We start from the raw sequence: 17484 nt of genomic DNA, 5'->3' as shown, positions 1-17484 counted from the left end.
CCTTGTACGAAGACTTTCACTTATGGCGAGACCATAACAGATAGGCCAAAGCAGCCTCTACTTTAAATGAGAATACAGACATTATTTCTGATGGCGACAAGTCTCCTCTAGTCCTTTTATATAGAACCTTAACAGCTCAACAGTGTATTAGTAGCATCCTACACATTGTTGCATTGTTTTTAAACTTATTGCCAGTTTTCAGCTAAGTACTAGCAGACCCCACATGGGGTCTGCTAGTACTTAGGGGGTTACTTCTTGCATATCTATGACAGCCATTTTGTCACTGATGCTCTTCTTTGGCCAACAAGGCAACCAATCTTTAGTCTATTGGACCTGTTTGAGATATGATAGATTTTCAGATTTGGAGGCCCCAAAATGTTGCAGGTTTGGTGGTACAAGTTTCAAAATTTTTCCAGAGAGAAACAGCGGACCCCTCTTTTTCAATTAGAATCGTTTTTCGTTGTGCCCCCCTAAAACTATTTATGCCACTGCTCCTGTTGTCATGTTTTGACAGGCATAAAAGTTTTATCAATTATTCATCACTTAAAGATTAGATAGATATTCAAAGTGGCGTTAACTTGATATTTAAAATATTTTCTTTTTCCGAAACGCATTATTAGCACATCAGAGGAGCTGCTGAACTCGAAATAATTTCAAGGTACAAAGTATATAGAAACGTACCCCATATTTCAAATTTAAACATTCACGCAGTATTTTTTGAATAAATAAAATGCCAAACGTATTCTTTTCCATTTTATATTTGTCTACAAAATCTCACTCCCAGGTGTTTACTATATTATTCTCGAACACCAGTGCATAAGGGCTTTCAAAAGACATTTGCACGACGTTGCCAATCGGGCTCGGCGGGGGCCTGGTTCTGGCTACTACCTTCCTTCCTCTTTCCTAGGCTCTATCCTTGTTTCTTTTTTAAATTTTAAATAAGGAAAAAAAGTGGGACTCTCTTTGACGTGACAAGAAAAATGAAGTACTTGTTACAAGCTCTGACAGGAACATTCTATGGTTTTTGGCAAAAAAAAAAAGTTAACATAAATGCTTATCTTAGGGAAAAAAAATCTGCAATGAAATTTGGAACTGTAAATCTGAGTTTGGCGCCCCTGTAGCATAGCGCACGTGTGCAGTGCACGAGTTGCACACCCCTTACGGCGGGCTTGCTTATTAAGGCAGTCCTGACTTACTCTCATGGCCAACTTCCAAGGAGAGAGGCTTTTCTGTCAACAAAAGAATTTTGACTGGTGACAAACCAAACGTGAGTTTAGACACAGTTTTTGGTCTTAGAGTAGTTATAAAAGACTTCCTAAAATACCCTGTGGGAAATGTTAATGTAAATAAAAAAATAATCTAGTTGTACAAAGCAGCACACTCAAAATATAAGGAACAAAAAGGAAATTTGAAAGAAATAAGAAGGGGAAAAAATGTGGAACCTAAATGGAATGATATGACAAAAAAATCTTGGAATAAACCATGGTTGCAGGACCTTCCGTCTCAGGACAGATTTCCGTCTTGGACAAAATTTCCGGCAGAGGGGTAGCTAGACCCAACTTTCGGGGGAGGGGGGGGGTTACTTCTTATATATATATATATATATATATATATATATGTGTGTGTGTGTGTGTGTGTGTGTGTGTAAACTTTTTTTAGTATTAAAAAAATTGAGAGGGAGGTGAATCTTACATACTTTGGAATGGGGTGCCCCAAGTCCAATTCTTGTGTCAAACAAAACAAAAACAAAGAAATATTTTTTTACATTTATAATGTTATGGAAAACTCGACTTTTTTTTCTTTTCCCTCCATTTAATTTAAAGTGAAATTTTCTGGCAACGGAGGTCTTGTCAAAACCAGTCTATCCAAATCAGGGGGAAATCAAATATCTGATGAGCATGTTCCGTTCATTTCAGTGTGACTACTTAATTTAGAGGCTAACACACATCTACAAAATCTGGCATCCCTGAAAGCTAATAGATACTTCCATTTCCGCCTGTAAACTGGATATTTGACTCTCAATCTCATTGGTGGTCAGACTATAAAGACTTTTTACTAACTTGGTTTGCACTAAAAGTATGAAATAAAATAAAAAAAAGACTTCTTGAATTATAACCCACAAAAAATGAAATTGCTTTTCATATCGTTATATTTATATGTTGCTTTTTATGTATTTACATTTGTGCTAATTCTAAAGCAGTTAATAAAATTTGAATAAAAAAAAAATTAGGGAAGAAATATAGACGGAAGAAAGTTATTCGCTCAAAGCTGCATACCATCTGTTCTCCTCTGCAGTTTTTATTTTAAATTTATTAGCTGCTTTAGAAATTAAATTGCTATTTGAGAGAGCTACAGCAATTTTCAAGTGTTATAAACAGAAGTCTTTTTTATTTTCTATTTTTTATTGCGAACCAAGCTAACAGAAATAATCTAGATTCATTTCGTTTTTAAACATTTTATTCATGTAATGCTATGCAGTTTTCTTTTGAATTAAAATAAAATTATCTTTAGAAGGGTCCAATGGGACTAATGCTACTTTGCAGACTGTACTTCGTTTTCTTTAGACGACGTTAACTTTCTCATTTTAGAGAATCCTTTTCATCATTTTCATTTTTTTCTTTGGGTTTAAAAAAGCTTGTTATCGGTTTTGCTCGTTTCATTATGCAGCAACTTTCACTTAGAATGTACTATTCTAAACAGACTGTACGTTTCCAAAAGAATACGCAGTTAATACTGGCTGAAAAATCAATGTGATTGCAATGGATACTCTGGTTAGCGAGGGCAGTTTTGACTATGACCTATAACACACACGAGACCAGACCAACAAAAACCTCTATCGTCTCGAATTTCGGTTATGCTATCATTTTCGGATTCGCAGCCCAGTGATCTTTAAAGCAGCAAACAAAAACATTTTCTTCAACTCAGAAACAGAGGAATGGTCTTCAAGAGCTGAGGAGGCAGTGGAAAAAAGGGAGAAATGCGTTCCACGAATAGGCTTTCTAGGAAGATCAACAAAAGGACAGTCATTTCGTGCACTTTCTTGGAAGAAGAGTAAAGGGGTGAAATTCAGAGGTTTGACATGCAAGATGAACTTTTCAAGTTCATGGTTAAACATCATTCAAGTTAAAAGCCATTTCGCTTGTTATCTGGATTAGTACTGTTCTTTGGTTGCTATCTTTCTTAAAATTGTGATTCCTAAGAAAAACGCAGTGATAGGAGTAAAAAGAAAGTATAAGATTTTTTCAAGTGATGAAAAAAGGAAAATCGTAGAATATTGACCAAGTTAGATTTGCAGCAATTGCTAACCTTAAGAGGATAAATAATGAATCCAAAAAAAAAAAAAAAATCAGGGACCAAAAACTAATAAAAGACTTGTTCTTGAAAAAGATATGCTTAAAGTTTCTTTTACTGTCAAAATGATTCCTTAAACCGTTTGCACCCAGCGTCACGCGAAGGCTGCGCAACGATTCCTCTCCTATCAGCCCAGCGTCACTTCTCCGCTACGCGCTCTGATCGACGCTGACGTCCCAGCGTCACGTATAGGCTACCTTGAAATGGAACGATTGAATTGAATATTTAAGCGACCATAGATGGCGCTAAATGGCTATAACATTGATCATATTCGAGTCACATTGTATTTGACCTTCATGTACACGCTTTAGTTTCTTATTTGGGCCTCTCAATGGGATAGATTTTTTTTTATGTAAACAACAGTGAATCACTGCTTTGCGCATATGGTTTATGAGGTCTCAATTGCTCTTGTTTATATCTTTGCTTCTCTTTTTTTTTACGAGTAATTGAAAGAGATATACATCTAGCTGAATAAACTATGGGGGAGGGAAGGAAGGTTAAAATATTTTTGCGTATGTGTTCCAGACTTTTGGGATTCCCCGTTCAATGAGAGTACAGGAATGATTTCAAGAGGCCTGAAATTTATGATTATTTTTGAATCCTTTCTGATATTGTTCTTCTGTATTTATTCTTTTTCATTTGGAGAATGGAAAACTGCAATAAAAATGGTTAGCGAAGTGAGTGAAAGGGAATGTCTTCGAGTGAATTATGAAGCAGTTTTGAGACTTGTCGCGTGGGAAATATAACTAGTTTAAATTCGTTGACCTAAGTTGTTTTAATCAAAATTACATAAGGAACATATTTTTTTGCTACATTTCTTTTTCTTTGATTCCACACTCACGATGTCAAACTCTAACTTTGTTTTTGTGCACATTGCATTTAATTTTGTGCACATGGTTAAAGTTTTAGTATTCTACTTATTTCACTTCCTTCTAATAATGTAATAGTCTTTATATTAATAATTAGTAATCAGTAGTACATTGTTTAAGCCAAATTAAAATTTCAAGCCATTATTTTGAGATGCTGATTTTATATGAATATTTTTGTTCAATTAGGCTTAACTGCTATAAATGCTCGGGCCGATGGCGGCATTCCATTTCAGAACGTTCGGTCCCGTAGCTGCGCTTCGTTTTCTGAGCGCTGGTCCTCAAGGGGTTAAACTTGCAATAAAGCACTTAATAATGTAATAAAAGAATAAATACCTAACAAAACTAATACGGAGGAATTTTAAATCTCTGACAAAGAAAATTAAATCTATGACAAAGGCTACATATACGTGGATGTAACAAATCAATCTCATTTCTAAAGCAAAGTGCCAAATTTCACTCAATTATCAAAAAATTGTCGCAGCAGAGGGAGGCATCTTTATACTTGGGTAATCGTGGAGCAGATTTTCATGCCATTGGGGGGGGGGGGGGGGGGAGCAAAGTGAATTTTTGACTTTTGTTGCTCAGAAAAAAGTTTTTTTTTTTTTCTTTCTCTTCTCTTTTCCTTTTCTCTTTTTTTTTTTTTTTTGAATAACGTTTTGGGAAGGAGGGGGTTTGTCCCCAAACCACCCCCCTTAGCCACGCCCCTGATTTCCGGGATGGAAAGAAATTCAATGACTTTCTTTCAGTTTTTACTTAAAAAAGAAAATTTGAGTGTTTGAAAAAAAAGCTTTAATTACTGAACCGTTCCATAACCAAGAATTTACATCAACATTATCTCAATTTTCTGCCATGGACTTGTTTTGTTTGCAATGTGCTTTTGGAGGAGTGGCTTTTAGACTCCCGCCATTTGACTTTATTTAGGTATAGCTCTGTCATTTCCAACTCACTGCATTGCAGATCGCGAAGTTGCTCTCTATTCTCCCTGATTTTTCGAAATAATTGGTTCTAATTGAAAATTTAGCCTTTTCTCTTGCTATTTTCGATCATCCTTTCGGATTTTTTCATTTGTGTTTTTTTTTTTTTTTTTGCAAACTTTACATGCATAAATGAAAAATTTTTACGCTCCTAAAATGTCTTAAGATTTGAATCTGAATCACCGATTGAGAGTGATTGCTGACGAGAGAAAATATTTTTGCCACAGGAAAGGGCGTCCACCATACCAGGTAAAACGGATACTGTCGGGGGATTTTGAAGATTTTAATGAAAATGTAAATTTTGGAATTACAGTTGACCCTCATTTTACGCAGGGGTTAAGTTCTACGGAAATGCCTTGTAAATTGAGACCTAATAGTAGTGTTAAAATAGGGGTTTGGTTCCATAGATTAAAAAAATACTTCATTCTAGTGATGACTAATTGTATAATGAGTTCAATGTCAACTTATACCGATTTTCATGCATAACATGCATAGAGAAAACATTATTTAATTTCATGTTCTGTTTATGAAGAGGAGCTGAAAATTTTCTTTTGGCAGTCATTAAGAATTTTTCTCCAATTCTTTGCAGAGCATTAACGTATCCATGACCACTTGCGTCATTTCCATGATAGAATCTTCCTTCACTAACAAATCAGAAAGATCATTTCGATTGTCTAGGAATGGCTCAAACTCTTCAATGTGAATGTTTTTGGTTGTGTGTCACCGATATTGATATCCTCGTTGGTTTTGGCCTCCTTTGTCACTTTTAAAAGCTCTTCTGCCAGTGAGTTCTGAACTGTGTGAGTTTCATAACTTTACTTCTGGAGAGAGCTTTGAAACTAATCGCATAAAATGTCTCCAGTGGCCCAAACTCGATTATTACCAAGCCAAAATGTAGTTGATTAGACGTAACCTGCAATCTTTAGGAGTTTGGATTTTGTAAGAGGGGAAAATTTTTATCTGTTTGCATTGCCGCATCCGCGTAAAACCGAAACTCATCCACATAAAATAAAATTAAGGTGTCAAATCTTAAACCGCGTATAGTTGAAACCACCTAAAATAAACCCGCGTAACACAAGGATCTACTATAATCGGGGGGAAACTTCAAGCTGGTTGGAAACACCGATGAGCAACCATTCCTGCATTTTTGACAAAGACTTGAGGAATCATTAAATTCCAATGTCATTGAATCTAACAGTCGCTAGAATGGAAATATGGGGGAGGGGGGAGGAGAGAGAGAAAGGAAAGGAGAGAAATAACAGCCGCACGAGTTTCCTAAAAAACGCTCTTGCAAAGAGGGTAAGTCTGCAAAGTAACCCATGATATTGAGGTCTTAAAACATTCATATCTTGAACAATCTAAGAGGGAGGGACTACTCAAGGGCTCCAGTATAAAATGTCGAAAAACTGAATTGAAAGCCATTTTGAAGCTAGGAGTGGTTTGATATTTCTCCTCTGCAAACTCTTAAAAATTGTCTTTAATGATGTAAAAGTGGGAAGAGGGAAGTTTTTAAAAAAATGGAAAACTCAAGACTTAAAAAGACTAATTTAGGCAATCTTTGATGAATTTATGAGAGATGGTTTTGGTGTTCTAACATGAAAATGTTTTGTAGCTAATGTATTAAAAACTATTTGAGCTATACTTAAATGACTTAAGGGAATTTGAAACCCTCTCCGGAAAATTGTTTGTAACTGAAGTCTTGTAACTTTTAGGCTGTCTTTGGCAATGTCAAGAGGAAGAGAGGGGACTTTCTTAAGGTGAAAGCGCAACTTTAGACTATCTTAAGGTTCGGGGTTCCCCTTCCCTGAAAAATATTCAAAGCTGAAGTATTCAGAACTCAGCTTTAGGTAATCTTTGGAGGACTTAAAAAGAGTTAATTTGAAGGTTTTCTCTCAATAAATTTTAGAATTTAAATTCTTATATCTTCGGTGATGAAAAGGGGGAACCGTAAATTTAAATCAAATTTAGTGAAATTAGATGAAGGAATTCGGAGGGGGGGGGGATCTCTCTCCCCGAAAATTTCTCTGTACTGAAATATTGAAATGCTATTTTCGCTATTTTTGAGTGAGTTAAGAGTTGGGGAATTCAGGGGTCTTTCTCAAAACATTTTCGAAATTGAAGTCTTTGGATTGTCTTTGGCGATGTGTGGAGGGGAGTTGCTCTCTCAATAAAAAAAATAAATCTTGAACACAAACTTACACTGTGTTTAGTAAACACAATGGGGGGGGGGGGTATCCGTATCCCAACCCGAAATATTTCCATTTCTGAAATTTTAAGAGCTTTGTTTTGGGCTATTTTTGGATGACTTAAGGGGGAATGGTGTAGGAAGATTCTTTCAAAAAGTTTCCAAAATTGAAGGATTAAAACTTTTAGGCCATCATAAGTCATGTTTATAGGTAAGGGGGGTACTATTCCTAGAAAAAAATTTAGAAACTGAAACCTTAAAAATTAAAATTTAGGACATTTGTGGTGAACTCAGAGGAATGAGTTCAGGAGTTCTCGTCCGAAAATTTTTTAATGCTGCAATATTTAAAGTGCCATTTTAGGCTATATTTGAGTGCCTTAAGAGGGATGTGATTTGGGGACCCTGATTGGGATTATTATTCAGTTCCCCTCAGAGCATTTTTTAAGGAATTTTTACTAGGCGACACAAGTTCATCATAAGAGTGAAAATTATTGAGAAGGTTACAGCCTTTTTCTCAACAAATGTATGCATAATCGTCGCCTCAAAGTGGAATTTCTGTAAGTACTGTTTGTTCTGTGGCGGCTGTATAGATCTTCTGATTTAAAAGGAAGCCGATATGAACCAAACCTTAAGAATTGTATTAACTCCGAAGTAAAGGGGGTCCGGGGGGTTCTCCCCCGGAAATTTTTCGAAATGTTTAGTCTTGAAAACGCATTTTAGACGATCTCTGGTAATGTTAGGATTGAAGAGGTTCGGTGTCACTCACCTGTCTATTTTTCGAACTTCTAGCTCTAAGAATGCAGTTTTAGACGATCTTTTTGATGATGTTAGAGTGAGGGGAGATTTGAGGGCCCATATCAAAGGAAAATTTTCTTTATTTGTAATTCTAACTGACTTTCGTAATATTATGCGCTCCGGTGCGACTCCCTCCCCACGCCCGTTTTTTGAAATTGAAACGTTCAAAACGCAAACATTATGTCCAATAATGTTCAGAAGAGGGTGGTTCGGGGTTGTCAGGCGGATTTCTTTCTGCAATTGTAGTGCTAAAAACGGAGTTCAATACGTTCTTTTTGTGATATGACGTGGAGGAGTAATTCAAGGGCCCGCCACAAGAAATTTTTCTAATTTGCATTCTTAAAGATGCATTCTACTTGTCTTTGATAATGGTAGGGGAGAAGAGGTTTGGAGCACTCCCTCGGAAGTTGTAACTCTAGAAAATAAAAGATGAAAAAACTAAAACCCGAATACGGCAAAAAAAAAAAAAAAACTTAAAAGATAAGAAACAAGGTAGGTGCTGTTTAATATCATCGTCCTATTGAGTAAAACCAGTAATTTGATAGGTTAGATACTCCTGTTTATTTAGTTCTATTGAAATCCTCTGCCACTTTCGCATTAATAACATTATAATTCAATTCAAATGCAGTTGTCGTGCGTTCTCAACTACAGTTCTACTATACCGCACGACTACGGTATTTGAATTGAATTATGTTATTAATGCGAAAGTGGCAGAGGATTTCAATAGAACTAAATAAACAGGAATATCTAACCTATCAAATTACTGGTTTTACTCAATAGGACGATGGTATTAAACAGCACCTACCTTGTTTCTTATCTTTTAGGGGTTTTTTTTTTTTTTTTTGAGCAATCAGGATTGCTTATTGTTCTCACTTGACTGTTTTTGACGTTCCTTTGATTTTTCCCCCCGCCACCCTCCGCACCATCACCGTCGACGGGCTCCTCACGATGCTGCTCCTATAGCGAAAGCCGTCTCCAGGTTGCATCCATGTCCTACACACACGCGCATACATACACATCTACACACACACGCACACACACACACACCTACACACATACACAAACACATACACACACGCATACATACAAACAACCACACATACACACACAAAAACATACACACACAGACACAAACACATATGCCTACACACACATACACATACCCCCTCCCACACACACACATTCATACACACAACTACCCACACACTTATGCCAGCACACAGACACAAACACACATGCCTACACACACATACACATAACCCGTACACACAAACACATACCCCCACACACAAACACACACGCACATACACACACTCGTGATTGCGAAAAACATAATTTGAATTCAAGATGTCAAAATTCAAATTAGTTTTTTTTTTATTTATTTATTTTTTTTTGCCGTAGTCGGTTTTCAGTTTTTTATTCTTTTATTTTATTTAAATATTTTCCGTTTTAATCTAAGATGGACAAAAAATAATAGCGTGAGTAATTTACGGTAAGCATTTTAGTTTGATATACAAGAATATCATTAACTTAAAACTTAAAAGGTAAGCTTAATTTATTGCTATTACATGAAGCTGATAGAAAATTTAAACAATAAAAGATTGATTTAACTTAATAAGACTATAATAGTAATCAACACCAAACTTGTTTCTTACCCTTTGTTCCCTCAGTCGGGTTATTAATAAATTTATTTAAAACCCACTCTAAAAAAATCATTTAAATTCGAGTTTTGCAAGGTAAAATCAACTCCTCCTATTGTTAAAGTCGATTGATAGCGTACGTTACTTGAGCCATAATAACGAATCAATTGACACTTATTCATGAAAGTCGGATAAATAGTTTAGGTGCTACAATGGAACATACGCATATACAAAGACTGCTATTTTTTTTAAAAAGCAAATTATTAATGATTTTTTTTTTTTTTGCTCTATATTTGTCTTTTCCCCTGAGACACATAAAGTTATGCTCTTTTCTTTCTTCCTTTTTTTTTTGTGTGTGTGTGTGTTTTTTCAATGTGTATTTGCCTGCCTTTTTGGATTTCCCTTAAGAAGGGGAATAACATTGAGAGAATGATGCAGGGATCCCAATTTAGGGGTCCCGGGGGTTCCCCCAGATTGAATTTTGAAAAAAAAAATCTAGTAAAATTCTGCAGTTTGAAGCCATATAAAGGAAGATTGGATTTGAAAATATTCGGGGAAAAATAGGCAAACAAAACTTTTTTTAAATTATGTACTCTTGCAAGCTGAGATAGTACACAGTAACATTTTTTTAGGGGTCGACACATCAATGAGGCAGTCGACAGAGAGATAGAGCAAGGGAGAAGAAAGTATAATGCATTGTTACTTGCTCTCATGGACTTTCGATACAGTTAGTTTTTAATCACCTCTGCAACCCATCTACAAAGTGCTTTAAAAGAAATAGGGTACACACTTAGAAAATAGGTAGCAAGAGAGTAACATAGTGCCCATTTGAAAAATTCATAATTTATACGCTTAGTAAGAAATAAAATTGAAGCATACTTCTTTTTATGAATATACTTTAATCCAATGTTAAAGCAAACCCCCCCCCTCGCGCGCGCACACACACACACACACACACAAGGGAATAGAGTTTGATGGAATAATGAACAATGCTAAGAGTAAGAGTATAATTTCCATGAAACCTATTGTTCAGTGGCAAATCATGTAATTAATTGAGAAGTTCAAGAAATAAACTTCTAAAACTGGAGGTTATGTCCTAGCTGGGTCCAAAAATGTGAAAGTTCTGTCTTTGGACCTATTGTCCGTCGGACATTGTGTCCGTTGGACGTTATATCCGCTGGACGTTATGTCCGTCGGACGTTCTGTCCCTCGGATGTTTTGGAACTGGACGTTATGTCCATGGAAATTTTGGATCTGAACCTTATGTGATGTCCGGCATTCCATTGAAGCACACACTGAATTTAACATATTTTGGCACTCCTCCTTATCAACTCCAATTTGTTAGAAATTTTAAAATTCAAGGCTTGTAGCCACATTTTTGTAAAACTTCAAGCATTTGAAAATGAAATTGATTTTTTTTTTTCAAGTATTTTCATTTTTTTAGGAACGACAACTCACACAACTTTTCGTGATAAGCAATAGGTAAGCATAACTAAATGTTAAGCGTGATAAGCATAACTAAAATGTAAATCCGGGCCCTGGAAATGATAGTATAAATAACAAATGTCTCAAAAACATTTTTACAAATTAAAAGCGGTAATGGATAATTAAAGTAAAAGTTTTTGAAATAAGTAAATTTTCTTACGAACCAAACTTACCCTTAAAAATCCTTTGTTTGAATCATCAAAATGAGTTTCAATTTCATTATAACTTTAAAAGGATTTTTAATTACAGCTAAAACGTGTTACAAATGACTCCATCATTCTTCAGTCCTGTTGCCTCGAAACTGGAGAAAAAATAAATAGATTGCCAGTGCCTACAAGTTTCAACGCGCGAATCCCTTTTATTCAAAAAGCCATAAAAAAGGAAGTGGTAGGTGTGGTATAATTCTCTGTTACCCTAAAGCAAAAATTACTGAAAAGAATTCCAGGAAGCAACCCCGACCCTTCAGCCTTCGGCTTTTCTTTCGAAAAAATACCTCTCTCTTTGCATCTTTGACTGAAAAACAGCTGTTTTCGTTCCGCAAACTGCTTTTATTGCCGTCCCGTCCCACCAAGTAGTGTCCCTGCAGGGTCCTGTACCCTGTACACATATAGACGTGAAATGGTTATCGGCTATCATCAATGAAAGAGCTAATGAGATGGGGTGCTAATCGATTGCTTAATCTGGCGCCGAGTGCGTGGTAGGCCGGTCCTCAAGGGTAGAAAAAGAAGGCTTTCGTCATGTACGAGTCGATGGTTTTTTTTTTTTTTTTTTTAAAGAAGACAAGGGTCTTCCTAAGATTTTTACAAAGATTTGAAATCCGTTTACAAAAATGAGTGTACCAATTTTAGATTTTCCAGTGTCGCCCAGTGGTTTGATTTCGCATCTTCTAGGCGACAGATTTTTTTCACTAGGCGACATATGTGTCGCGCAGTTCCTATGTTAAAAAATGCTCTGGTTCCCCTATTTCTTTTTTTAATTAATGAATATTGGAAAGTGTACCTTGTTTAAAAAATATATCCACTTCAATGAAGTGCTTTTTTTATTGCTGATTTCACCACCTGCTGTCTTATAAAAGAATTTTTTTTTCAAATGAAAACTGTGTGGGGGAATGGTGTCAGTTGATTATCATTAGTCGGCCATACCCTTCCCCCACCTTTCTTTCTTTTCTGGTTTGTTGGCGCTACCTTGGGTAGACTTTCCGATCAGAATTGATTTATGTTTCAAAAGTGACAATCTTATGTTCTAAATGATTTTATTGCTGCAATGGAAATGTTTACGATCTCCAAAAAACTAATGGTGGGGAGCTGCGAACTTTTTTACCCCTAACATTATCCAACATCATCTAAAATTACGTTTTTGGAACTTCAATTTCGAAATATTGCCAAAGGAGGGTTCCTGAATTCCGTCCCTTCGATGGTGCATTCAAAAAGCATATAAACGTTATGAAAGATGGAGTACAATTTCATTTTCAAAGCTTCAATTTTGGGGAGAGCCCAGAGCGACCCCCGTTATTGGCGGTTGTTAGATTTTTTGGAATAACGATATAAAAACGCTTAAATATTACAATTTAAAGGCTTAAAATTCAAATCAAACACAGATTCCAAACTGGCATTGTTAAAATCTACAACATTTATACACATTAATTTTTCCTTAAGCCCGCGTGGGAGGGGGGGGGGGGCTGAAAATATTTTCCATCTTGAACACATCACCAAACTTGCACCCATGAAATAAACTGAAAAGATTTAAGGAAAGCATTAATTCAACTCAGGCAATGATAGATGAGGGGAATACCAAATTAAAATTAGGACGCAAAAGTAAATGTATGACTGACGATGAGGCTTCACAAGCACTAATAGATGCTGATAATAAAAAATTTAAAAACTTCTCAGAAATAGTCAAGCAGTTCTATGTAATTTGTTACCAAATCATTTTCAATTTGAATTGAAAGAAAGTGTTCTTTCACTTATTATTATCATTTTTATTTATTTATTTTTTTTGTATGAGAAATTAATTTTTATATTGTGACATTATATCATTATATCGTCGCCTCAGAGCAACCATAAGACATCTAATCCCAGAAACAACAGTAAGATATCCTACTGTTGTTCTGAGGCAACAATATATATATATTTTGGTGTCCTATAAATTCTATATTTCATAGGTAACAAACTTTCCGTACAGGTTAAATTAACATCAATAGTATACAGCAAAACTGGGACCTGGTTAAAAAAAGCGTAAAATGCAAAAAAAACGTAGATTCAGAGGACGTAAAACCAGTGTTTCATTGTAATAATTTGAAAATATTCAAGTTTACCATAACTAGTATTAATTAAGCTTAATTTTATTTATTACTTTTTCTAAATTTTGCTTGTTTTACCAGCAACATATATTTCTTTTCTTTTCGTAGTGACCGGATTATGTCAACCCTGCTGGATATCATTAAGAATCCTTTTGTACCTAATATGGTAGTCAGAGATTCTGTCTTTTTATATTTTGAACATGCAGCATCAGAAGAAGACCTGGTATTTGATGATCTTATTCTGATTATAATGGAACTGCTGAAACTTGCCAATTTTATGACAGGAAAGGTACATGCTTTCAAGTAGAATGACATTTGAGTTAAGTTTATTATATAGTGTTTTGCGAAAGGGCAACTTCTGTGAGAACTACTTGCAACTTATGACTTTTGGCCCTCATGACAGTGGCCAAATCAAATCACAGGGCCCTAAACTCCAACCTTGGTGTTGCAACCGTTGCTTTGAGAAACAAGGTAAAGTGGTTGCACCTTTAACCCTCATTGAGTTCTGTTGCTTGTTTTTGGAAATACAATATACTAATGTGGGGCAGCCACCATTAGAATTCCTGGTTGTGGTGGCTCGATCGATAAGGCATTGTACTCAGAACTGGAGGGTCCCGGGTTCAATACCTGCCAATCAAAAACCTTCCATGTTCACTAATGGTGACTGGGGAATTTAAATGTGCTTGTGGTCACAAAGTCCTCCAAGTTCCCTTTCCGAATCATTACTTCTATGGGTGCTGGGTCAGGATTTGTCCAGCTCCTGATCTGGATCAATACACAGAGCTCTCTTCAGGTCCCCATCCAACCAGTTAAAGCAGATGTAGTGATAGGTACAGGGGAACCTGGAGTGTATTCTGTTCTGCTAAGCGCAGAACAGGTCAATTCAATTCAAGACATTTTTGGGGAGTACATTGATGAATGGCAATTGCTAATGCTACGCTGACAAATTTTTCATACAACAATACTTAAAATCTTATTACACAATATGGCTATGGACCAAAATGCCTTCAACTCGACCAAAAATTCAATTCTGAAAATAGTCAAAATGCGAGAAAATCCAGTCTACAATTGAACTTGTCTATCTATTAATCAGATTTTTTTCCACCTACTCTCTTAACACACCCAGCTCTAATAACAACAAACAAATTCCCAGCAATATTTGCCAAAATGCTTTGAATGTATAGTACTGTCAAATATTCATATTACCCTTTATTTATATTAATTAACCTTAGAGAAGTCGCAGTTCCTTTTGTTACACTAGTGCTCGCGCTTCGGTCTTTTCCCCGCCATAGCAATCCGTGAGAGGAAAGCAGAAGAAAGGAAGTGCCGGGGAGAAAATGACACCTGACTAGGATGGCGCGTTATTGGTCTAAATGACCAACATACATTTCCAAAAGCTATGCAACGTTGAAATGCCGAGAAAATTCTCAGACCTAAGTGTATGAGCTGGGGAGAGTCTGACCTTCAGCTACACAGATGAACCCCATTATTAGAATAAGGGGTGGTGGGATAGAGCAAAATATCTGAAAACGGGCGGGGAATCGACCAAAGCGCGACTTTTCTTGGGTTAACTTAATTACTGAAAACATTTTGTTTTGAAAAAAAGTTTTTTTGTTAGTACATTTGTAATATTTATTTATGTTTTTTCCTGTGCTTTAACTGTGGTAACTAAAGCAGGTCATATTTTGCAATGATATGCAACTTTTTTCTTTTCTTTTTTTTTAAATTTTATTTTCAATTTTTTCCATCTAGGAACAAGCACAAATTATTTTGAAGTGCCTATCCATTTTAACTGAAATCCTGAATTCCCCCTATGTTGTAAAACCTACTGAAAATATAACCAAGCTGAAGGACCAGTTGGTAATTTTTTTTAATTCTTTATCAACTCATATGTTAGTATTTGCTTGTAAAACAGAAATGTCTGCAGCAAAATACTTTTTTCTTTTTTAGTCAACAGGGTTTGTTGATTTAAATAGTGATTTAAATCAAGAGATTTTTTTTTAAATTGATTAAAATCAATTAATCTGAATCGAGTGAGTTTTTTAACAAAACTGTTGATTAAAAACAGTTGAGTTTATTTTTGTACGTTAATTTTGCATTTTTAGATTGTGTTGCTCTAAATTTAACTACACTGCACAATATTAACTTCAAAATTACATAGATCCCTCCTTCTTTGTGTGTATCAGATTTTCAGACTCTTGCAAATTTATTTTGCTCCAAAATTAGTTCAGAACAAAATAAAAATTTGGAGTTTTTCTTGTACACCATGACTAATATATTTAAACAAATGTTGAATGTATTATTTTACACTAAAAACATACATGATGATGGAAACCTGATCTTTAAACAATGCATAAAGCAAAATCATGTGTTATCAAACATTATAATGTATTTATAAATCTTAAAAATTTATTGAATACTTAGAGAACTTATCTTTGTTTTAAGAGTAAGCTGAATGGATTCATTAGTTCAAATTGCTTCAATATCACGTTTTAACAGTTGCCTTCTTCACAATTAAATCCATTTCAGAACTTTTGTCAACTTTAAAACTAAAAGTTGCTTTTTCATCTATTGTATGAAATATATTATGTTTATGAATGTAAAGTAATTAATATCTGCAAAATGTTGAAGTTTTTTTTTTTTTTACAAAAATCACAAACCCTGTTATTTAGTTAAATGTTGATTAGTGGGAATTGCAGGGAAAGGGAAAAAAAAGACTTATCGAAAATTCATGTTTCAGCTTTCAAAAGTAACTCCAATAAAAAAATGGCTCTCCTTTTTTTTTTTTTTTTTTGTACACATACTATTACTCATGATGCTTTCAATGTTAAAATGTAATTTGAATCATGCATGGACTTGGACATTAAAATTGATTTATCACTGTATACCTATTATTCAAGCATAGTTACTCTCATGAGAATAACCTGAAATGTGTTTTTTATATTTTTGAAATAACGTGTATGTTCACAAATGAGGCAGTGAGAAGCAAAGGGATGTAAGTGCCAAAACTAAAAACTTAGGGATAACCAGTATAAATAGTAGGAAGAGACATTACTAGTAGCCTTGGTGGATGCTGCAGATGCAGCATTTAGATGCTGTAAATGCAGCATGATTTAGATGAAAGCCTACCTAGGACCGGAACTTTAAACAAGTTTTACTCAAAACTTGAAAATCTCCACTTACATCCCTTTGCTTCTCACTGCTTCAAATATAACATAATTAAATCTAAAATCTTTGAACAGGGTAGGTTTGCCACGCACCCTGAAAGTATGGAAAACGTGAAATTGTCAGGGAAAATGAAAATCACTTAAATTAACAGGGAAAGTCACAAATTATTGAAATTTCTGGAAAAGTCAGGGAATTCCTTCTCAATTTGTCCATCTAACGGATGAAATTGCTGCTCAAAAATGCAGAAGTGCGGTAAATGTTGCATTCCAGATAAGCAATTTTTCCCAATAATTAAGAGGAATAAAAATCAAGCTCATTTTTAAGTACTGAATGTAATAATGCTACAAAAAATATTAATATTAATAATAATAAATAAACCATACAAAAATCATAAAGCTCTGATTTCTATCATTAGATTTGATTTTGCTTCTTTTGAAAAAAAAAAAAAATCAAGATAGCCTTCGTGCTATGTCTTTTTATCTTTCTTTTTCATGAAATGAATGATCATAAAAATTTAGGGTCTCAAAAACATGGCTACATTTTTTTCTTTGAAAGTGACTTCGCCAAAAGTTGCTTAGTTTGTTTGAGATTTTAGTCCTTATGCACACATCCTTCAAATTCAAACTTTTCCATGATTTCATTGGTTGGAAATTTTTAAAATAAATTCTGGATTATAATGGCTTTATTTATTTTTGGAGACTTAAGCTTTTACCGAGTT

At 35.0% G+C, this 17484-nt stretch overlaps 1 pseudogene; it reads left to right on the top strand.

The window, feature by feature from the left end:
- Positions 1-17484, top strand: part of LOC129220013 (uncharacterized) — a 97182-nt pseudogene that overhangs the window by 52247 nt on the left and 27451 nt on the right.

Source organism: Uloborus diversus, chromosome 4 (genome assembly GCF_026930045.1).
Source record: "Uloborus diversus isolate 005 chromosome 4, Udiv.v.3.1, whole genome shotgun sequence".
Classification (NCBI taxonomy): domain Eukaryota; kingdom Metazoa; phylum Arthropoda; class Arachnida; order Araneae; family Uloboridae; genus Uloborus; species Uloborus diversus.
This window is presented reverse-complemented; position numbering and strand designations above follow the sequence as displayed.